The 23,115-nt window shown below is 41.6% G+C and overlaps 1 long non-coding RNA gene across 1 annotated transcript in view; it reads right to left on the bottom strand.

The window, feature by feature from the left end:
- The window catches only part of LOC137320910 (uncharacterized), a 160,264-nt gene extending 137,543 nt beyond the window's left edge, over positions 1–22,721 (bottom strand). Inside the window, exons 1-2 of the long non-coding RNA XR_010962674.1 lie at positions 22,436–22,721; positions 20,197–20,312 (exon numbers count right to left, since the gene is read on the bottom strand). This is a non-coding gene — a long non-coding RNA (uncharacterized lncRNA). The remainder of the gene's footprint in view (positions 1–20,196; positions 20,313–22,435) is intronic.
- Between the last annotated feature and the right edge of the window lie 394 nt (positions 22,722–23,115).

Here is a 23,115-nt window from a genome sequence, read left to right as displayed (position 1 = left end):
ATCCAAGTATAAAATTGCATCTTTACAAATACATTTTTAAAATCACAACTTCTTATGTCTATATTTCTGGTAAGTGCCCAAGTAAAACTGTGGAAAAGTCAGCTATATAACTTAGCACTCAACTACACTGGGTCAGTATCTTTCGATGTAAAATAAATTGTATTGTATTACAGTACTGGGTCAGCTGGGAATGGTAAATTATTTTGTCAGGTTACAAGCTTGCTGCTCTGTACTTATTTCCTTTTAAAGAAAAACCAAAGCAAAAAAGAAAACACAGAGATCATGTCTGTAGCTTCAAACATTTAAAACATCAATTTATCCGAGTGACCTCTATTGCAAAGGTTTGCTTTCACAGCTGCCTCTCTTGTTAAAGTTCATGGAATGGTCTCATCGGTCTCTGTTTCAAGTGCTGCACAGATGGAAAATTTGCTTCAGGACCCCAAATTCCAGAAAATGCTTGCAAATGACTTCCATACAAAGCAACCCAGTAGAAGATATGTTAATTGCACAATAATGAGGATATTTTAATTTTTTAACAGACCCTCATTTAAAAGGGGTTTTACTACATTAATGCACCTGCACTTGGCGCCTAACTCACTGAGTGATAAATGCTTCAGCTTCATGATGACAACAGCAGTTAGATAATGTCTTTTATTTCTGATCATTTTATCTTGTGCTTTTAATTTATAACCACTTTAGATTAAACATCTTAATCTTATTTTGCACAATCATTAACTATTGTTTTCTAATAAGCCTTTTAATCAACTTCAAGAAAACAAAAAAATTGGTAACAAAATTGAGCAGCCAAATTGCTATTTTGATTTCTCATCTTTGTATTTATTAGTCCTTACAGACCAACAGTTACTACACGAGTATCCCATGGCTGTCGTCAATCTCCCTCCAAGACCAGCTGGCGTAAAGGTTTATTTGAGGCACAGACTCCCAGTCTTTTCCCCTTCCTCAGTAGTTCTACCATCCTCCCTCCTCCCAAAAATGTATGTTGGAATCCCTTACTTCCATGTAGCATTCATCCTCAAAGCAGTGAAGAATGGATAATAATGAAACTGCCAAAAAAAAATCGACTGAGGCAGGCAAGTTCAACGAATGGGCAGCCATCTCCCAGTAGTCCCCTGTCAAATTCATGAGACATTTGTCCTTGCTGCAGTTGTTTGTGTCTCTGACAGCTGCTTTGTTAACTAAAATACAAACAAATGCAGCCAGCTTTTGGTTAGGATTTAAGCACTTGAGTTACCGAATGCGCCTGCTAAATTTTTATTTCGATACTGTTAGATGTTTGTTCTGTGCAATTTTTTTAAAAATTCAAATAAAAAGTAGCAAGATACCTAATAGCTAAAGAAAGATATACAATTCAGCCACACATAGATTCGACAGATTTGTAGAAAGATATCTATAATTCAGGAGTGCTTTGTTACAAAACTAAATCTAGGACTTTCAGAATAATTTAAAAAAAATCATATATTGTTTTTTCAAAGGAGCTTAGGTGCAGACTTACAAGTAGAAGTTTGGTAGAAACGGCACCATAACATGTTACACAAATAAATAAATGAGTATTGTGATTATACAATATGCTGTTAATTCTTTCCTGTGCCTGGTTATGTTTTTAATATTTAAAGTGATACAATTTTGGATGTGAATTACATTACTCCAGTTTGCAAGGCTTATATACTTTTAAAAACCTAGCAACAGAGCCAGAACAGTACAGTGACCCTTACCACTGATACTACATGTTATTGTTGCTTTTATTTAATATTTCAAACAGTTCGTTGTAACGCGAAGCACAACTGGGCTTCCATAAAGCTTCAAGTGGATGAGGCAGCCCAAAAAGGGCTGATCAATGACAGAAAGGGAACCTCTTCCTCATATAGACAAATGACCAAGAAGGAAGAAAACAGAAAGCAGCCTTCACACTGGACAAAGTTTTGATGAGACCCATATCTCCCCATGCTTAATATAACTTTTCTTGCAGTCCGATAGTGCCCAGACTGTTTGTGCTCTTCCCTTCTTATCTCACACCCACAGTGAGAAGCACAGGATGATTCTTACCCCTAGAGTCCTGCCACCACAAATGGCCATATGGGTTTAATGTATTATGCATGAGAATCAGCATGACAACAGCTGATTCAAAGCCTGCAGCTACAAAGTGGGCTCAAGAGGAAAGCATTAAAATCAAATGTCATTTACCTTCATTGTATTCATTTTGTAATTTAACAATTAAAACCCACTACATTCATTAATATAACATTTAATCCATTACCCTGATCTGCATAATTACTGCAAAAAAAAGTATGAAGAAAAATCCAAAGCAGCACTGGGCTTTTTCAGGTCAAATTTCTTCTCTCCCCCGTGCCAGACAGATGCAGTGTACCCAAGGAGAAAATGTCCACATTTCCTGGCCTGGGCTATTATCACGACAGGGCTATGCAATGGGAATGTGGGGGGTGGGGAAGGAGGCGTGGTACAAACAGGAGCATGCCTGGCTTCCAACCTTGGAGCCTTTTGGCTGCTGATGGGGGCCATGCTGAGAAGAAAAAGGAGACATGTTTGCAGCCACTTTCTATCTCCCAGCCCTCTATCCCACCAGCCACCCCCCACCACACCCTCCTGCCCCCACCCCACAGACCAAGAAGGGCTTGACAAAAACCCCACAATTCCTTATTTCAGGCTCCCTGTACTTGGGCAGCCCTTGGATGGACACAGAGGAAATAGAAGGGAGCAACCCCATCTCGTTTTAATTGTAACACTGGGCCTCTACCAACTGCTGATGTAGGCCCAGTTATGCTTAATCGGGGTTCCCCAGGAAATCCTAGGGCTGTGTAGTGCAGGTGGAAACCTGACATAATGGGTCTCCGTCCCCTTTTCCTCTTTGCTGCACCTGGAGACTCAGCATTCCCTAGGTACGGCCAAGAAAAATCTCTCTTATGCTCTTTTAAAGAAAACAATTCCAAGTCAACGGCCACGAGGCTCTCGCTGTCTCACACCTCAAAAGTTTAATTTGTAAAGTCAGGTTTTAAACTAATCTGATGACGTTTCTCCGCGCACCTGATCCAACGCACTGTTTTTTGATTTTACTTGTCCATCGGATCATTTGATGCCTTCCGTTGGTATTCTCTACCAAGGCTAAAGATCAAAACTCGAAAAATCAGAATGAATGGAAATACTGTACATATTTAGAAATGTTCCAGTACTTCTATGAAAGGCTCCATTTTTCTAAATGCCATGCTGCTTGGGTGCTTGTCTGCTCTTTTTTTGTAGCTATTCCTAGCTTTGCTTTTTTTCTTTCTTGTATCCGATGTTCATTCTCTTAACAGAAGAGGATGAACAGATCACAGTTTCATCTAAATCTTCAAACAGCAGTAATGCTTGATGGTTCAAGAAGGTGCACTTACAGTAGTATGGAGCAACACAAAATGTTAACCCTTTCCTCATTAGGTCTGCTGAACTAAGAACTAAAGAACCACATAGACTGTTAAATGTCAGGGAGCCCTTTAAAGAGTTGTATGACAATCACTGAATTCAAAATTAAGCATAGCTGCTACCTTTAAAACTTCCTGAAATGGTTAATTTATTTTTAATATTTAAATTTGACTTATCAATATTAATTCTTTCTTTTGCAAGCAGTGGCTCTGGATAAATTCCAGGAAGAAAAGCCACAAAGACAGCATGGTTTGATCACACTATGATATGGTTTTCATGCACTGTGTGGCTTTGCAATTCTTAATTACTTCAACAATATTCATTACATTGCACTACTATGTAATATTGAAACTCTTGTTGGCCAAGAAAAAAAAAACATTTTTTTTTGTAATATTGCTTTGTCACTGGGCAATCATGTCAGTTAAAATAGGATACTTGGTATTTATTTATGCTGGCTGTTACATATATAGGATTATAGATGACTGGCAGCAAGTCACAAGTCTGTAGTTAAGCGATGTTACAAACACCACGGGATCAATTTTCGGATGGCCAAGTGGGGGGGGCTCCTAAAATTGGGGATTCCCGAAGCGGGTCCTGAGCCCGGCTCCAACCCACCCACTTCTGGGTTCCCCAATGACGCAAATTGGTGTGCGCGCAGCCCCCGCATGCGGGACTCCCACCGGCAATTAAAGCCGGTGGGATCCCACTTAAGATCATTATCTGGGTACTTGAGGTCGTTTACAGACCTCATTAGTTGGAGATTTTAGGAGGATTCGGATTTTGGACTACCCAGAACGTGTTTCCCATGCTGGGGGAAACACTCCCTGTTTAAACAGACGTGTTGCAGCTAGCAGCCAGTAGCAGCTGCAAAGGTCCATTTAACAGGTGCGGGGTAAACCCTCATTCATTGCAGCAGGGCACTCTGTCATCTCAGACAAAGTTTTGCCTGCCACACCGTTGTCTCCACATTCCAAATTATTAAATTATTCCCTAAACTCTGCTGTCCAAACACATTTACCTACTTTATGGACCCCCTCACACTCACACCGTCAGGATGGAGGGAGGGGGGGTTCCATTGATGCATTCATCACTCCATTAGAGAACGACCAACATCACCAGCCTCCCCAGGCATGCCGTCCACCTCTGCCACGTGGAGCTACACAACACAGTGCTGCGCAACAGGCACCTGCACAAAGTAGTCGTGGAACTACACATACACTCACTGTAGGGTGACCCAATGGGTGGCATCAAGGGTGTTCATGGAGAACCTCATGAAAGGGCATTATTGCACAAGCCAGTCAAGAGTGGCCAAGGCGTGGTAGTAGTGGTGACAATATATGTAACGTGAGTTGATCAGAAATCAAATATAAGTAAAAACCATGACAAACCTTCAAACACCCTTGTGCATCCCCTTCATGCTCACAACACGTTTGCCTCACGCTTCCTACTACACATATGTGATGCATGCTCTGTGGCTGCAGCATAGGTAGTGGCAGGTTGGGTGAGGCTGACCTTGAATGAGATGCATGAGAGGGTAAGTATGAGACGGAGCCATGAGATTGTATGAGGATTGGGTTGAGTGGTAGTGGTGGGATGAGTACTGGCGAGGTGAGTAAGTGCAGGTAAGATGAGGATGAGCTTTGAGTGGGTGTAAGGAGTGATGTGGTAGAGTAGTGTTGGCAGTGCAAATGGAGATGTGGGGTGGGGGCGGTGATGTGGCAGCCGGAGTGTAGGAGAATGAGTAAGTGTACTCACTTCGGCTGACCTACTTAGGTCATTGAAGCACATCCTGCACTGTATGTAGGTGCGTGATATGTTGGTGGTGCTGGTGACCTCCTCTGCCACTTCGAGCCAGGCCTTTGTGGTGGCAGAGGCAGGCCACTTCCTCCCGTCCGCTGGGGAGAAGATCTCTGTCCTCCCCATTCTCCTCACCCCATCCAGTAGGACCTGGAGCAAGGCATCATTAAACCTGGGAACTGCCTTCTCCCTAGGCTGCTCCATGCTGTAATTTTGGCTCCTTTCTGCAGCATCAGTCAGTGGAGGACTGCCCCTTTAAATAGGGCTCCTCCAGCTGACAGCCTATGATGCGGGTGCGCAGTCCACGCGCTGCGCAGCTTTCCAGCGCAAAACCCGGAAGCCAAAGTAAGTGGCTTCAATTTACTTACAATTGCGTGGGGAACCCATCGATTTTACTGGGCGGGTTACCCACGCACCCAGTCGACCCCCCCCGCTGGCAACCCGCCTCCCTCCTAATATTGGGCCCCAATAGTCACGTTTGAGTGGTTTATGAATGTGGAGAAAACTACAAGATTATATTATTACTTTAAAACTCATCGCCAAACGGATATAAAATGTAAAAAAAGAACTCCAGAGACAACAAACTATTTTTGAAGTGTAGTCACTGTTGTTATGTGCTTCATTTAGTTTTGCTCAAGTAAAACTGCCTTTATTTTCTCCCCACACATGCAGCAACTGCAGCTAAGTGGCCAGTTGACCTGTTTCGAGTCCTCCACCACTAGGATGCATACAAGAATAGCCAGCTATAATATCTCCCTCTAATTTTTCATTCTTCCTTCCTAGTGAGGAAGTGTATAACCTTTGCTTAGTGCTTTTCACCTTTGATAGCTGACTGTCAACTCAGAGTTGTGGGTTATGTGCTGATTAGCCAACTCTCCATGGTGCCAGCCGGCTTTGTAGATAATGTTGATTTTATACCTGTTCCTGTTCATCATTCGCAGGCTCTTTAAGTTCTTTTTTTGTATTATTTGTTATTTCAGTTGGAATGGTTATGTTTATCTCACATGGTCTTTTTGCAGCAGGTGACAGGAAAAGGTCTAGAACCTTGCTATGTGCAAAATGGTTGCCTCATTTGATTATATAGCAATAGTTCACTTCAAGAAATTCATTAGATATGAAGTGTGTTGAGACATAATAATAAATGCAAGTTCTTCCATTCTTTCTCTTTAATACACATTGGGCCAGAAATTGCTCTGACCGACATGGCATAGTCCGCAGCAGCCCCTTGGAATGAAAGGAATGAATTTAACTTACTCCGTGTCCGTGGCTTGGAATTGAGAAGCTGAAAATAAATCACGAATCAGCCCAACTGGAACAGCGTGGGCTGATGTGCATAGCAAATGGATGTGAGAATGGAAGCCCTGCCCACAAGCAGGCAAGTAAAACTCATTCATTTAGTGACATTATGTTAGTGTAAATAAAAATTTAACATAATTATTATAAAAAGCCATGGAAATTATTTAATTTACTGAAACTTACAGAAGTTAAGAACATAAGAACATAAGAAATTGGAGCAGGGAGTAGGCCGTATGGCTCCTCGAGCCTGCTCCGCCATTCAATCAGATCATGGCTGATCTTCGACCTCAATTCCAATTTCCCGCCTGATCCCCATATCCCTTGATTCCCCTGGAGTCCAAAAATCTATCCATCTCAGCTTTGAATATATTCAATGACTCAGCATCCACAGTCCTCTGGGGTAGAGAATTCCAAACATTCACAACCCTCTGCGTGAAGAAATTCCTCCTCATCTCAGTCTTGAATGGCCGACTCCTTACCCTGCGACTATGCCCCCTAGTTTTAGACTCTCTAGCCATGGGAAACAATCTCTCAGCATCTACCCTGTCAAGCCCCCTCATAATCTTATATGTTTCAATGAGATCATCTCTCATTCTTCTAAACTCCAGAGAGAATAGGCCCATAGGACAACCCTCTCATCCCAAGTTAAAAGTAAAACAAGTTTTAAAAACATTTTTTTTAATGATCAAAAAATATTCAAATAAGAGTAATTTGACATTCCACATTTTTAAAATTTAATTTTTTGTTGTTTCGCAACCTTTAACAGTCAGCGCACTTTCAAAAGGCAGTGTAGGGCTGATATTTTCCAGCGTGCCTTTTGGTGGCGTAAGTATCTTCATTCCAGCTGGGCAGGTGGGTAAGTTTACAAATGTTTAATGATTGTGTTTGATTGTAGCATAGGTGGCCCTTTAATTCGGAACTGTCAAAACACTGGTGAACCAATCGGAGCATGTTTGCAATTTCAGGGTTTTACTGCATACGTGCGCATTCGCAAACTTACTCCATTGATTCACCGGCGGTCGGAGAGGATACTGTTGCAATAAGGCATCCTCGGGTGAGTAATTTGTGGCCCAATACTGTAGAATATGGAGAAGGATGGGTGCTGATCAACATGAGAAAGGAGCTTCAGTCTGTATCTGGTTGCATTTGTATGAGGTGCACAGGAAAGACATTGCACATGCTCAGAATACAACAACATAGTCAGTATTTTTTAAAAAGCTTGGGAGGGGAGTCATTATCCAGAGACAGAATGCATTACAGATGCTGCCTGGTAATGGGAACTCGTGCAGGTGGTGTTGCCTTGGTTCCTAAGTCTATGGTTATGCAGCTCATGTAGGATTTAGAAACGTGTTCAAAAATGCAAGCATCACTTAACAGTCACCCCCGTACTTACAGAATAAATAAAGTGCAGCACTATCACAAGATTATATATGGATTACACAAATTCATTTTTGATACTTATTATTGGTCAATACCTAAACACTCAATCATGAAACTTCAAACTAGTACATTTTCAACCCTGGCAATAAAATATACCGCTTTATGTTCTGTACAAGCAGGACACTGGGAACATGGCTATGAGAGACAGCAGTTACGTTTGGTCAGCTCTTCTCTTAGAGTAAGATGTTCCAGTTCAGCGAGTCTCTTTCTGTACATGGCGTAATGTGACAGTAATTGTCGGTAACTGGGGCTCAAGCAAACATCTTATGCGACCAATGTGTTTAACTGCAGGAGCTTTCAACTGGAACACAAGCAGCCTGTACCAGCTCCACCAGTCCTAATCAAAGTGTGGTAACACTACAGTGGCACAGTGGAAACTCATTAAATCCCATAAATATTCAACAAGTGACCTGACCTCACAACCCACAAGTGACCTTACTCAGGGGTTGCAAAGGTCAGCCTGTGAGTTCAATATTTATTGCCTTCATACCAGTTTGCACTGAATAGTCAATTCACTCCATACCTTTTAAAGCTGTTCTTAAACTATTTCTAACCTTTTTAAATTTTTCAGACTGAACTTTTGATGCCCAGATGATGGAAAGGTCCTCGACTATCACAATAGGGGTAGAAGTGGGAGGGGGGGGGGGGAGGCGTCTTCTAGAAAGGCTGTTATTTTAGTTTAGGTCAGGTTACTGACGATAGGGAGCGACTACCCGCAATCAGAGAGCAGAAGCTGTGGCAAACCATCGCTGAAGGTTAGGTGATTTATACAGGAAGCTTGCCTGGAAATAATAGGGCAATTGCGAGTAAATCAGTTAAAAGCCCAAACGCAAGTTCCACATAACATGCAAAAAGAATGTTATTTAAAATATCCTGATCACTATATCCAAAGGAGAGGCAAATGCCAATTCTCAGCAGCACTCCTGCTGGCAAGATTAGCTGTTCTGTCAGTTCACAACTCCCCTCACACATAAAGCCTCAACTCCAGCCAAACAGATGGGACAACTTCGAAGACTATGTCTGAAAACAGGCCTTGTGTGGCAAGAAAACTGGTGGTAAAATGGGCACAAATTCAGAAATCATGGTAATCCATTTACAGAGATCACAAAAATAAGCACAATTCAACTTCAACAAAGACAAATTAATAATATTTTAACTGTAGCATATCACACAATCAATGAAAAGTAAAAAGGAATAGTAAAGAACATGGGGAGCGAGCAACTGAGTTCCCAACAATCTCTGGCAGTCCCTCCAGCATTACTATCTTTTAACACCCCTGATTAGCCAGTTCACACTCTTGTGGTGCACTTCAGTCCAGTCCATGGTTAAGGCTAGTGATTTGTCACAGCATGAGATCACTTATCAAATCCCTGTCTGTGACCCCCCCCCCATATGGTGCGATTATTAAAAATGTCTACTCCAGCTGCCAAACTTGCTAGACTCAGTGGCTCACGTGGAGAAAAATATCAGTGCAAACTCGATGGGCCAAATGGACTGCTTCTGTTCTATAACACTATGATTCTAATTACTTCTGGAGTGGAATGACTACTGTTAAGTAGGCAAACATGGCAGCCATTCTGCATCATTAATGTTCAACAAACAGCAAAGGGATGAATGACCTGTTAAAACTTTTTTTCCGGTGGTATTGTTCAAAGGAGGGTTGTCCAGGACACAGAATTATTTATTTTATGTCAAATAAAAACACCTTATACAAAAGGGAACAGGCTGCTAAAATGGCTATCTAGAGTCAGTGCCAAGTTTGGCAGCTGGAGTAGACATTTTTAATAATCACACCATATAGAGTCACAGACATATGGGATTTGATAAGGGATCTCATGCTGTGACAAATCACTAGCCTTAACCATGGACTGGACTGAGGTGCACCACAAGAGTGTGAACTGGCTAATCAGGGGTGTTAAAAGATAGTAATGCTGGAGGGACAGCCAGAGATTGTTGGGAAAGACAGGGAATGATTACAGGAGGACTGTGGCATCTTGTCATTTTAACAAGATAAATGTTTCCTGGACAGGGAAAATGGTCCCAGTAGTTTCTCCACCTCAAAATAGAACACTCTCCATAGCTGCTAAATACCCCAACAGTTAACAAAGCTAGCTGAGAAGAATCATGTTCAAATGAGTGTCCAGATTTGAATTTAAATCTGGATTTTCTGAATTGGAGTCAGGTTTACCACCAGTTATCAGGCCACACAAATCGCCCATGTTCAGCTATTTAAAAAAGAAACTCATGACTGATGTACAGTGGAAAATTTTAGAACCTTTGGAATAAATTGCAATATTTTGTCCCCACCCTTCACAATAAAACAATTTAAAAACTCCCAAGAGGTCATTTGGAGTAAAAAAAAGGATGCCTTGCACTATGTAATGTTGGGACTGGGACAAACCCTGAAATGACTTGAGGTTCATCTGCCACCACAAGGAGTTAACGCCATAGTCAGAGAAAGGAGAAAACACCGAGCAGTTGCAACGACCTTAAACACGTAACAAGCAACATAACCATTGCATTATTGAAGAACAGTAGTGGTCTCCATTATTTCAAATCTGTCTCCCTCTTCCTTACCTTCCCCCTCCCCCCCCCCCACCCCTTGCCAGTTCCACAGTTTTGGAGATAAAGGGGTAGAATTTTGTCATTTTCGGGCCCAGACTCGGCACTGCAGAGGCAGCACGTGTCCAAATCAAGAGGCCTGAGGCCAGCCTGAAATTAGCTTTAATATTTTATGCATGAGCTGCCGGCAGCTTCCGCGCCTTCACAGGCAGCTCGTGCATTGCGGGTGACGAATATAGATGGCCCAAAAGTAATTCCCAAGAGGGGGTTGGTAAAGGCTATGGAGAGGGGGGCAGGGAGGTGATCGCACCAAATGTGGGGTCGGACCGCTCCTGCTTCTCCTGTCTTCACAGGAAGGTATTTTTTAAAAAACGCCTGCCCCCCTCATCGGAAATACATTTTGCAGAGCGGGTCCTTCAACAGGCGTTAGGCTGGGTCAAAATCCTGACACTTCTTACCTAACAGGATTGTGGGAGCACCTTCACTACTGCAGGGTTCAAGAAGGTGGCTCACCACCACCTTCTGAGGGCAACTAGGGGTGGGCAATAAATGTCAGCCTTGTCAGTAATGGCCACATCCCAAGAATGAATTTTCAAAAATTAGCAAATGCACGGACCTAATGCTTGTTTTAGGCAGTTGCCCCGGGACACATAAAAAAATGGGCCCGATAAATTAAGAAGTGGGAAAAACACCTGCTCAAATTGGGCACAGGCCGTCCCACTGCTAAATTGGTCAGTGTTGCGCCTATTTTAAAACCGACAAGCAGGTGCAACACACATCAATTTCTACCCCAAAGTCTCCAGGCTTTTTAAATACTGCCAGTTGCAGAAGCATTATTCAGAAACGAAAGATCTACATAGTCTCAACTGATTTTTAGTCTTCCTCTTACACTATGGTACGTATTGTATAACAGTAAAATGAGCTAAATGCTTTTCTAAATTAAACACTGTGTTCATGACTGAAGACTTGTGGGGAAAATAACATTCTAATTAACTTTTTTGATGGTTTGACATCAATATATCCTTACAGAAAATCTGACAGGTATATCAAAATGATCAACACCTTAAATATCTTTCTTCTAAAAATAATCTGTGGTTTAATATTCCTCACCAAATGCTGCCACTATTTGTTGAAGATTAATCAATGTTGTCATTACATTTTTAATCTAGCAGCAAAAATTGAAGTGGGTGGGGCTAGCAAAAGCTGCCACTACTGTATGGATTCTAATTCACCTGTGCCTCCCCATGAGTACAAACCTGGAGGAGGTCAGTTCAGTTTTAATATGCACTGTTCATAATGCAAAGGAAATACTCTCCAGCAAAGAAATAAAGCAACTTTGTGCACTTGCTGCTGCTGAATGCATTTCAGCCGTCTTCAAAATTGAACACTTAATGAGTTTCAAATTAATGGTGAGTTGAGTCAATCAATATTCCTGAAATGTATCTACATTTTCACTATAGTGACTTAGAGTTTCCAATTTCTCACCCACATCAACTTAAAGGGACGCCTTAGTATTGTAAACCTGACAGCTACATGTGGCTGTCTTCATTGTTTCAGTGACCGTTACATGTAGCAGTCTTCAATATTTTTGTTCACTTTCAAACACGTTCACTTTCAAACACGTTCTGTTGATTTTTTTTGCACTCATGAAGAAACGGGATCTCAGCACAAGAAGTACAACACTTTTCTACTTTGGGAACACAATGTCAACATTGTGCTACACTTGACCTGGAGGGTGCATGATCACATAAAACACCCTCTACTCCAAAATGGGCCTCAACGTCAGCCTCTAAAGAGCACACCTACTGCACCTGTGTGAATTTTTCCATTTTCCACGCTAGCTCTCTATACTGCTGCCCATTTAGGCCAAACTGTGACTGACTTTGAGATGTGGGAGCAAACCCACCAACAACAGTTTTGAAAATTAAACAAATTTATTTATTTCACTTGAGACCTGGCAAAGAAGAAAGGTTTTACCCTATCATCTTGGGTAAACAACATATGCTAAACCACTGCAGCGCCCAGTCACCCGTTACATCATTCTTAGTAAGGCTTTCAGCCTTAGCCAGTAACCTGTTTACCAGTTCTGATGAAAAGGTTATAACCTGTCTTCTCTCTTTATAGTTGATGACCAACTTGCTGCATATTTCCAGCATTCTACTTTTGAGTTAGCTACTTAATCAGCTGCTGGAGGAAAAAAAGATCAATTGTTCCCGGGATTGAAATCTGTTTAACCAAATAGTTCAAAGCTTCCATCCTGATATTGCTGTCTTCTGTCAGATGAACAAACTTACTTTAAACTATCTTTACTGCTTTAAATCTTGTGAACAAAATATATATTTTTAAAGCTTTACAACAAAAATGCAATTATACATATTCATTTATTTTAATATGTTACTCTAATATTTCCTAAATCAGATCCTGAAACCTCAGACAGATGGCTTCCCCACCTTGCCTTGGCTGAAACACAGACTGAGTTTTCTGTTGTTATTCAGTTACATTCCAAACCAGATTTAGTTTTCCAAATGAACACAGTGGGGTTTGGGTGCAGCACTACTGTATAATACAATTATGGGTTACGCTGTGTTAATCTTGTTAGCCCTATACTTGGCAGGTCAGACCTTTGATATAACTATATAAATCCAAGTTCTTCTTGTTATAAAGATGGAATCTCACTATTACCCCTTTTAAAATAAAAATACAAATTAGATAATTGTGACCATTTCTCACATCATTTTGTATTTTTTTTCCTTCCAATTGAAGCATTTAGGGGAAAGCTAGATAATTACATCAGGGGGAAAGGAATAGAAGGTTATGCTGATAGGGTTAGATGAAGTAGGATGGGAGGAAGCTCATGTGGAGCATAAACACCGGCATAGACCACTTGGGCCGAATGGCCTTTTCTGTGCTGTAAATTCTATGTAATTCTATTGAAATTCAACAGTGAATGCTAATGACCTCATCAAGAGAGTAGGCGAGGAAGAAGGAGCTCTCTCCTAAAGGAGCTTAATTCAAATGAGTAAATACTATCAACCCAGGGTGTTCTAGCAAACGGGTTACTACGACGGTGTATATTAACCATCAGACTGCCAGAAGCGGCCGGAATAGCAATCTCACTGGGAGGGTCACTTTTTCAAGTTTCAGCTCACATGCTGCAACCCTGAAACAAGCCCTAATATTAAAATGAAGGAGATGAAGGACCTGCTCCCAGTCCGCAGCCAAAAGAAAGGCCGCAAGGTGCCACCCTAGGGCGACGCGTCAGAGATAGGCAGCTTAGTGTGTGAGGGAATAGTGAACCAAACTTCATGTCCCACAACTAGGTGGCACATCTTATGGTGCTCTAACATATTGAGGTAAATCTCCGGATACCCTGCTCACAGCAGGAGATTTTGCTCAATAGGAAAGCAGAAGTGAATCAGATGCAGAGGTCAGCAAGCCCAATTCACAGTGCTCTTTATTTCCCCGTTATTTAACACCAGTCCAGACGACCTCCAAGTTTACCCTAATGTGCCACCACATCCCTTCCATATCTGTCCTAACATTCTGTGGTGGTGGACATACACCAAGTGCAGCAGAAGTAGTGTAATGTATGTGAAGGGGTAATAAAGACAAAAGCAATGCAGGAACTGAAATGATGTAACATCACAAGGTGCATTACTAGGCATTCTCACCACTTGATTGCTGGAAAATACATTATTCTGCAGTATTATCCCTATAAATTTCTAATACAATCTATTTTTTGACATTTATTTCAGCTTTTGCATATTTTTACCAATAAATTAAGTTCTTCAGCAAAGTAAGAAAATAAATTATTAATGCCGATATGAAATACCAAAAATATGCTAAGACCCAGAAAAAGATATCAACATGAAAATGACATTTTAGCAAAAATTACGCATTCTCTTTGGTATGATACTGACCAGAAATGTCCCAGCTTCAATCCTTGCTCTGCCTTAAGTTTGCTGGTCTCAGCCAGAGCAACCGTGGGTGATACAATTTAATCATCGCATAGGGCCGGAGTGGGAAGAAATTGGCCAGGGTCTTCACTCCTGAATGCTATCCAGTGAAATACCAAATAATGTGCGAATACTTAATCAATTTCAAGACATGTAACTTAATTTCAGCAATGGGGTACCAGAATAGTCAATAGTACGACACCACCAATAAATATCCCAAAATTGTGATGATTTCTGACCCATTGATATTATTGATCAAACCCATACTCTCGTCTTTTTCCGTTCACTCAAGGTACCTTAGGTGATCTCTCTCATTTTGTTCCTTCTCCATACCAATTATTTCTTCCATTCCTTTGCTAACAATTTCACTCTTATCAACTCCCCATAGATTGGATGCCTTCAGCCATGGCTCGTGGTAGCAATCTTGCCTCTGAGTCGGAAGTTTGTGGATTCAAGCCCCACTCCAGAATCTTGAGCACATTATTTGGCTGACAATTCAGTGCTGTCCTCCCTCAGAGGGGAGTACTGCACTGTCGGAGATGCCATCTTTCGGATGAGACATTAAACCAAGGCCCCATCTGCCGTTTTAGGTGGCACTTTTGAAGAAAAGCAGGGGAGTTTCTCCTGGTGCTCTGGCCAACATTTATCTCTCAATCAACACCACCGAAAACAGTTATCTGGCCATTTAGCTCATTGCTATTTGTGGGACCTTGCTGTGCACAAGTAAGCTGCCTAGCTTCCCTCCGTTACAACAGTGACTGCGTTTCCAAAGTACTTCACTGAATATGCAGCACTTTGGGATGCCCTGAGGGCATGAAAGGTTCCATATAAATGCTAGTTCTTTCTTCTAGTACACATAACCTTCATTGCTCTTGTAATCTAATTATGACTACACCTTGTTCTCATCTTTCTCCTTCGATAAGCCAACAAAAGTCTTGCTTCTTTCAATGATTCAAAGTGGGTTCAGTAGTGTTGTGGTTATAGTACTGGACCAGCCACCCAGAGTTAAAACCCATTGTGGCAAGTTGTGAAATTCAATAAAATGAAATCTGGTTCTTTGATGAAGTAACAGAGGGTTGATGAAGGTAGTGTATATATTGATGTAGTACATATGGACTTTCAAAAGGCGTTCGATAAAGTATCACGTAATCGACTTGATAGCAAAACTGAAGCTCATGTGGTTAAAGGGGTAAAAAGCAAAGTGTATATGAAATTGGCTAAGAGACCGTAGTGGTGAATGGTTGTTTCTCAGACTGGAGGGAAGTATACAATGGTAATAGGACCACTGCTCTTTTGTATATATTAATGACCTGGACTTGGATATACATTGCGTAATTTCAAAGTTTGCATATGATACAAAACTCGGAAATATAGTAATCAGGAGGACATAGACAGACTGGTAAAATGGGCAGACAAATGGCAAATGCAATTTAATGCAAAGAAGTATGAAGTGATGCATTTTGGTAGCAAGAGTGAGGAGAGGCAATATAAACTAAATGGTGCAAATTTAAAAGGGGTGCATGAACAGAGAGACCTGGGGGTGTACGTACACAAATCCTTGAAGGTGGCAGGACAAGTTGAGAAGGTTGTCAAAAAAGCATATGGGATTCTTGGCTTTATAAACAGAGGCATAAAGTACAAAAGCAAGGAAGTTATGTTAAACCTTTATATATCACTGGTTAGGCCCCTACTGAAATATTGTGTCCAATTCTGGGCACCACACTTTAGGTAGGATGTCATAGACTTAGAGAGGGCGTAGAGGAGATTTACTAGAATAGTGCCAGGGATGTGAGACTTCCGTTACGTGGCGAGCCTAGAGAAGCTGGGGTTGTTCTCTTTAGAAAAGAGACGGTTAAGGGGAGATTTAATAGAGGTGTTCAAAATCATGAAGAGTTTTGATAGAATAAATAAGGAGAAACTGTTTCCAGTGGATGAAGGGTCGGAAACCAGAGGACACAGATTTAAGGTAATTGGCAAAAGAACCAGAGGCGAGATAAAGAGAATTTTTTTTACGCAGCAAGTTGTTATGATCCAGAATGTGCTGCCTTAAAGGATGGTGGAAGCAGATTCAATAGTAATTTTCAAAAGGAAATTGGATAAATACTTGAAGGGGAAACATTTGCAGTGCTATGGGGTAATAGCAGGGGAATGGGGCTAATTGAATAGCTCTTTCAAAGAGCCGGCACAGGCACATTGGGCCCAATGATCTCCTTCTGTGCTGTATCATTCTATGCTTTATGACCTACCACCAGAAAAAATGTCTATGAAAACTGGCCAACTGTTATAAATACCCAGTTGGTTCACTAATGTCCTTCTGGGCAGGAAACGGCCACCATACCTGGTCTGGCTTACATATGACTCCATTCTCACAGTATGTAGCTAACTCTTAATGCCCTCCATTCCTACTCCTTCTTCATCCATCAACATTGTTGGTCTCAAATGGAACTCCCATATCTCCTCCACTGCTAAAGCTGCCTTCAAAAAGCCTGGTTCTCTTTCATGCTAAATGCTTCTTTTCTGAGCAACTGTCCATAAAGCTCAAGTCCATCTACGATTTGAATACTTCTCTCACATTTGAAATGCTCTTCTAGCACCTCTTTCACATTCCTAGACACGATACAAGAAACGACTTGTTCTCTGAGCTTCAACCTCTCCCCCCGTAATCTTTTATTTCCTTGTTTTAATACTGTCATGGTCATGCTTCCACAAACTTTGTTCCTAAGCTACAATGTGCTGTCCTACATGCTCTTTCTTCTTAAGAACATAAGAAATAGGAACAGGAGTAGGCCATACGGCCCCTCGAGCCTGCTCCGCCATTCAATCAGATCATGGCTGATTTTCGACCTCAACTCCACTTTCCCGCCCAATTCCCATATCCCTTGATTCCCCTAGAATCCAAAAATCTATCCATCTCAGCCTTGAATATATTCAATGACTCAGCATCCACAGCCCTCTGGGGTAGAGAATTCCAAACATTCACAACCTTCTGCGTGAAGAAATTCCTCCTCATCTCAGTCTTAAATGTCCAACACCGTATCCTGCGATTATGTCTCCTAGTTCTAGACTCTCTAGCCAGGGGAAACAATCTCTCAGCATCTACCCTGTCAAGCCCTCTGATAATCTTATAAGTTTTCATGAGGTCACCTTTCATTCTTCTAAACTACAGAGAGTATAGGCCCATTCTACTCCACCTCTCCTCATAGGGCAACCCTCTCATCCCAGGAATGAATCTGGTGAACCTTCGTTGCGCCGCTTCTAAAGCAAGTATATCCTTCCTTAGATAAGGAGGCCAATACTGTATGCAGTACTCCAGGTGAGGTCTCACCAATGCCCTGTACAATTGTTGTAAGACTTCCTTACTCTTGTACTCCAACCCCCTTGCAATAAAGGCCAACATGCCATTTGCTTTCCTAATTGCCTGCTGTACCTGCATACTAACTTTTTGTGTTTCTTGTACAAGGACACCCAAGTCTCTCTGACATTTAATAGTTTCTCACCATTTAAAAAATATTCTGTTTTTCTATTCTTCCTACCAAAGTGAATAACCTCACATTTCCCCACATTATACTTCATCTGCCACCTTCTTGCCCACTCACTTAACCTGTCTTAGATCCTCTTCTTTTTTAAATCCTCACTATGTTGAACACATTACTTGTCACAGTATCCTACTCAGTCATCTTTCCCAGGACTCAAAATTATGGACTCCTTACCACCCTCAATTTTTCCTTCCTCACAAGTTTGATGTCATAATTTTCTTAGCTACCCTTTTCAACCATGAAGGGATCTTATATTGTGGGATTTTATTCTTCACTTTGTTTCCTCAATTAAAAACATCATCTATTTGCGTGTTTCTTATATCTGAATTATGTTACAATAAAATAAAGTGATTGACTACAAACCGCTCGATGAGTAGAGGAGGATGTTTTTCTTGACAAAAGGAAAAATATACATATGAAGAAAATGCAATAGGATAATTTGAGCTACAAACTACTTTGATCATCATCAAAAACTAGGTAATTGGAGGTGCACTTCTGCACAACAGAACTAGTCTTGGTTGGTTTTTTACCACTAAATGTTTCTCCAACAGCTCACCCAAGTTTGAACATTATTCAATGTGGATGTTCAATCCATTGCAGAATTTGCTGTACCTCTGTTGTTTTGCAGTTCAATAACTTATTTACTGTATTTATTTCCTTTGGCTTGAGAGCAGTGGCTGTGATCAACAGGATCATATTTAACACAAGAGGCATAATGAGCAGTTTCTAGAAGGCAATGTTCCACTGGGGAATTAGATCAAACAACAGTTTCTTGCAATTCCTCTATCCATATGCACAATACAACAATCAAATGCTGTGCTTCATTTATCAAACCAGGCATACCAATAACAATCTTACAACCTATAGATGTGTCGCTCAGAATATTATAAGAAGAAAATGTTTGCAAACATCCACATAAGTGCATACTGAAACAACATCTGTACACATGTGGAACATTTTCCAGTGTGCTCAGTCTTGATCTAGGACAAACTTTGTTTTCTAGAACGGTCACCTCTAAATTAAGGCAAAAACAAATCTTTCTTAAACAGAAACAGAAAACGCTGTAGATACTTAGCGGATCAGGCAGCATCCGTCAAGAAAACATAAGTCAGTCGACGTTTCTGAGAAACAACAACTTCCATTTATATAGCACCTTTAACGTAGGAAAACATCCCAGGCCTCAGGAGAGTATTGGAATAGTTGAGTCTGGAGGTAACAAAAGCATGGATGAGGGTTTCAGCAGCAGATGGGCAGGGGCGATATCACAGAGGTGTCAGAAGGTGGTCTTTATGATGGCGAGGATATGTGGTCGGAAGCTCAGCTCTGGGTCAAATAGGACACCTAGGTTGCGAACAGTCTGGTTCAGCTTGTGACAGTGGCCAGGGAGGGAGTGGAATCGGTGGCTAGGGAACAAGAGTTTGTGACGGGGGAAGGGTATATATTTGAAACATCAACTGATTTGTGATTCCTCGACGGATGCTGCCTGACCTGCTGAGTGTCTCCCCATTTTCTGTTTTTTTTCAGATTTTCAGAATCTGCAGTATTTTGCTTTTGGCAGAAACTTATTGCTTGGATGCAAAACAACCATGGCAATGACTGCTTGTGACCTTGGTTATCAGCACCTTTATTACAAATGGCAGCATAGCAATCAGAAGGCATTCATTACTAAACAACAAAGTAGTCAAAGATCAACTACTCTAAATACGCTTCCATTATTACAAGTTTGAAAGTTACATTGTTTGATGTTTTTTCATTATGTATAAAATTATAAACTTGTCATAAATCATCTTTTCAACACCTGAAGATGATTTATTACATTTATGTTTTAAAGTAGAATTTCCCTAGAGATTAGGACACATAATCCTTAAAGTCCCATTGTTAATACAGACTAAGATTGTTTCACAAACATATTCCTCACAATGTCATTGGCCATCAGTAGAGTTCTTTACTTAAATGTTGATTTAGAAACACAGAATAAAATTTATGATATTCTCACAAAACAGGACTTTTAACAGTTTATTCAGCACACCATACTGTCCACTCAGCACTGCTGTTTGCATTAACTGTGACCTGGGCGCTACTATGAATTGACTCAATGTTTTGCAAGTAGGACAAGTATAGCAACATATGGATCAGCACAGTGCAGCATGGATAAAAAAGGATGCTTTGATTACCAAGGTACTGTACAGGTTCTGTTTGATTCACCAATGGCCATGTCATGGTGGAAGTACACTGTAAATAGTTGTAGAGAGAAATCCAAGTAGAATGTAGACTGAAATAAACAGGAAGCCTAGATTTGGGAATATAAACAGAAAATGTTGGAAATAGATAACAGGTTGATCATGATCTGAAAAAGAAAAATAGGTTAATGTTTCATATTTATTCCTTCAAAAGAGTTCCACCCAAAATGTTAATATATCTTTCTCTTTCAGATACTGATTAATTGGCTACGTACTTCCAGCATTTTCTGTTTTTACTTTTGATTTTTTGCATTCACTATTTTCCTTTTTACTTTAGTCCACATTTGAACTTAATTGCATGTTGCGCTATGATAGCATCATCATTACATTACAAATGAATTTCTGTGCAAATGGCATGTTGGCCTTTATTGCAAGGGGGTTGGAGTACAAGAGTAAGGAAGTCTTGCTACAATTGTCTGGTGAGGCCACATCTGGAGTACTGTGTACAGTTTTGGTCTCCTTATCTAAGGAAGGATATTCTTGCCTGAGAGACAGTGCATCGAAGGTTCACTAGATTGATTTCTGGGATGAAAGTGTCGTCCTATGAGGAGAGATTGGGTAGAATCTCTGGAGTTTAGAAGAATGAGAGGTGATCTCATTGAAACATATAAGATTCTGAGGGCGCTTGACAGGATAGATGCTAAGAGGTTGTTTCCCCTGGCTGGAGAGTCTAGAGCCAGGGGCCATAATCACAGGATAAGGGGTTGGCCATTTAGGACCGAGATGAGGAGGAATTTCTTCACTCAGAGGGTTTGAATCTTTGGAATTCTCTATCCCAGAGGGCTGTGGATGCTGAGTCGTTGAGTATATTAAAGGCTGAGCTAGATAGATTTTTGGATTCTAGGGGAATCAAGGGATGTGGGGATCGGGCAGGAAAGTGGAGATGAGGTCAAAGATCAGCCATGATCGTATTGAATGGCGGAGCAGGCTTGAGGAGCCGTATGGCCTACTCCTGCTCCTATTTCTATGTTCTTATGTGAAAGCAAGCACAGACAAGATCTAATCCCTGTGAATTGTAATACTTGATTGGTCAGCACTTTCATGGTATAAACCGGGCAGCAGAAGGATCGTTCTGCATGAAATATAGTAGATCAGGAATTGTACTTTAATGAATCCACTACTTCCCTTTTGGTCAACCTCTTAGTTCAGGTTTTTAATCCTCAATACATTGAGTATTGTCCAGTTACAGGAAGGATCAAATCTACTGGAAGCAAGTAGTTTAAATTATAAATTGTGAAGCACTCTGGGATGTTTTTCTACTTTAAATGCACTATATAAATGCATGTTGTTGTAAACAAAGCTAATGTTGCTTTCTAGAAAATAGATATATAATGGGTTCTGATGAAAGGTCATCAACCTGAAATGTTAACTCTGTTTCTCTCTGCACAGAGACTGCCCCTGACCTGCTGAGTGTTTGCAACATTTATTGCTTTTATGACACAATGGTATCTATCTGGTTCACTGTGAAATGAAGGGCCATTTAAAACAGAAGCCACGAGGAAAGAGGGGGAATTACGCATTGTGACGCCACAGCACAGGACGGCCTGTCATTATGTCATCAGCCGATTATGACATAACAACAATCTTCCATTGTGTCATCGGCTTGATGACGTCACAGCGGCTGGGCAGATGAGCAAGTCCGGAGCTGGGTCAGGGTCGGTGCAGGCCGGCACCCTCCATCGCAAGACCGGGGCCGCCGGCACCCTCCATCGCAAGACCGGGGCCGCCGGCACCCTCCATCGCAAGACCGGGGCCGCCGGCACCCTCCATCGCAAGACCGGGGCCGCCGGCACCCTCCATCGCAAGACCGGGGCCGCCGGCACCCTCCATCGCAAGCCCGGAGACCGGGGCCGCCGGCAGTGACTGCGTACCCGGGATAGGCTGCTCGGATCTCACAAATCACCGCAGCTCGGCAGCTGTGGTCACAAGTAAACCCGAGGATTCCGGCATCAATTTTTTTTTTAAAAAGGCCTCGTTCAGAGCAACACCATCGCTTGGCTCCACTTAACACCTTCCTGCCCCGCTCTGTAGTGAATCATCTCAGGACAGTGGCACTGACGGAAAGGGGGGGGGGGGTTGGTCACATCTTCTCCCAGTATATGTACAGCGGTTTGGACACAAACTGCAAAACTGCTGCAACATGCAAAGTCGAGCTGGATGAAATCTTACTCACTGTCACTATTGATTAGATTCGAGGTGAGAAGTGTTCATGGCATCAACACACCGTGGTGAGGCCCAGTACTATCGCTCTACAAGCTCTCTTAAGAAATAGATCAGTTCAGAGCAACCTTTGCATTCGTCACGCGTTTCTTTTCCACTTTCTACCTTGGCTGGACCTGCAAATTTTTAAAAGGGAGAAAAAAAAAATCCGTCTCTCTGATTCTGGAGCCTCAGCTCCTCCTTAGCAACGTGACGGCCGCAGCCATGTTGCAGTCACTCAATACGCGTCCGCTGTGGCATTGGACTCTGGGAGTTGTAGTCTTTTCATTTTAGGCGACACGGTGTCGTCTGTTCCCTGCTCGTCCCGACCGGACTACAACTCCCACACTGCAGTGGATAGAGCTTTTGCTCTACAATTTGGCACTGTGAATCTTGGGTGCACAGCCATAGTGGGTTGCAAGTTAGAAGGACGAAACTCCCTTCAGTGCAACAAATAATATTTAGATGTAAGTCATTGAAATATAAACACGAACATCATGCAAATTAATTAGCTTTCAAAGAAATAAGCCCAGTCTTGCTCGTTTGCTAATTAAATACTAATCACAACATTCAGTTCGTATGGATATATGGGTTCTGAATCCAAGTATGACTACTCTTTTTCAGAAAGCCCTGACTGGCAGGTCAAATTTTCCC

This window comes from Heptranchias perlo, chromosome 4 (assembly GCF_035084215.1).
Source record: "Heptranchias perlo isolate sHepPer1 chromosome 4, sHepPer1.hap1, whole genome shotgun sequence".
Lineage (NCBI taxonomy): Eukaryota > Metazoa > Chordata > Chondrichthyes > Hexanchiformes > Hexanchidae > Heptranchias > Heptranchias perlo.
Note: the sequence above shows the minus strand (reverse complement) of the source record. Positions and strands in the feature narration are given on the sequence as shown.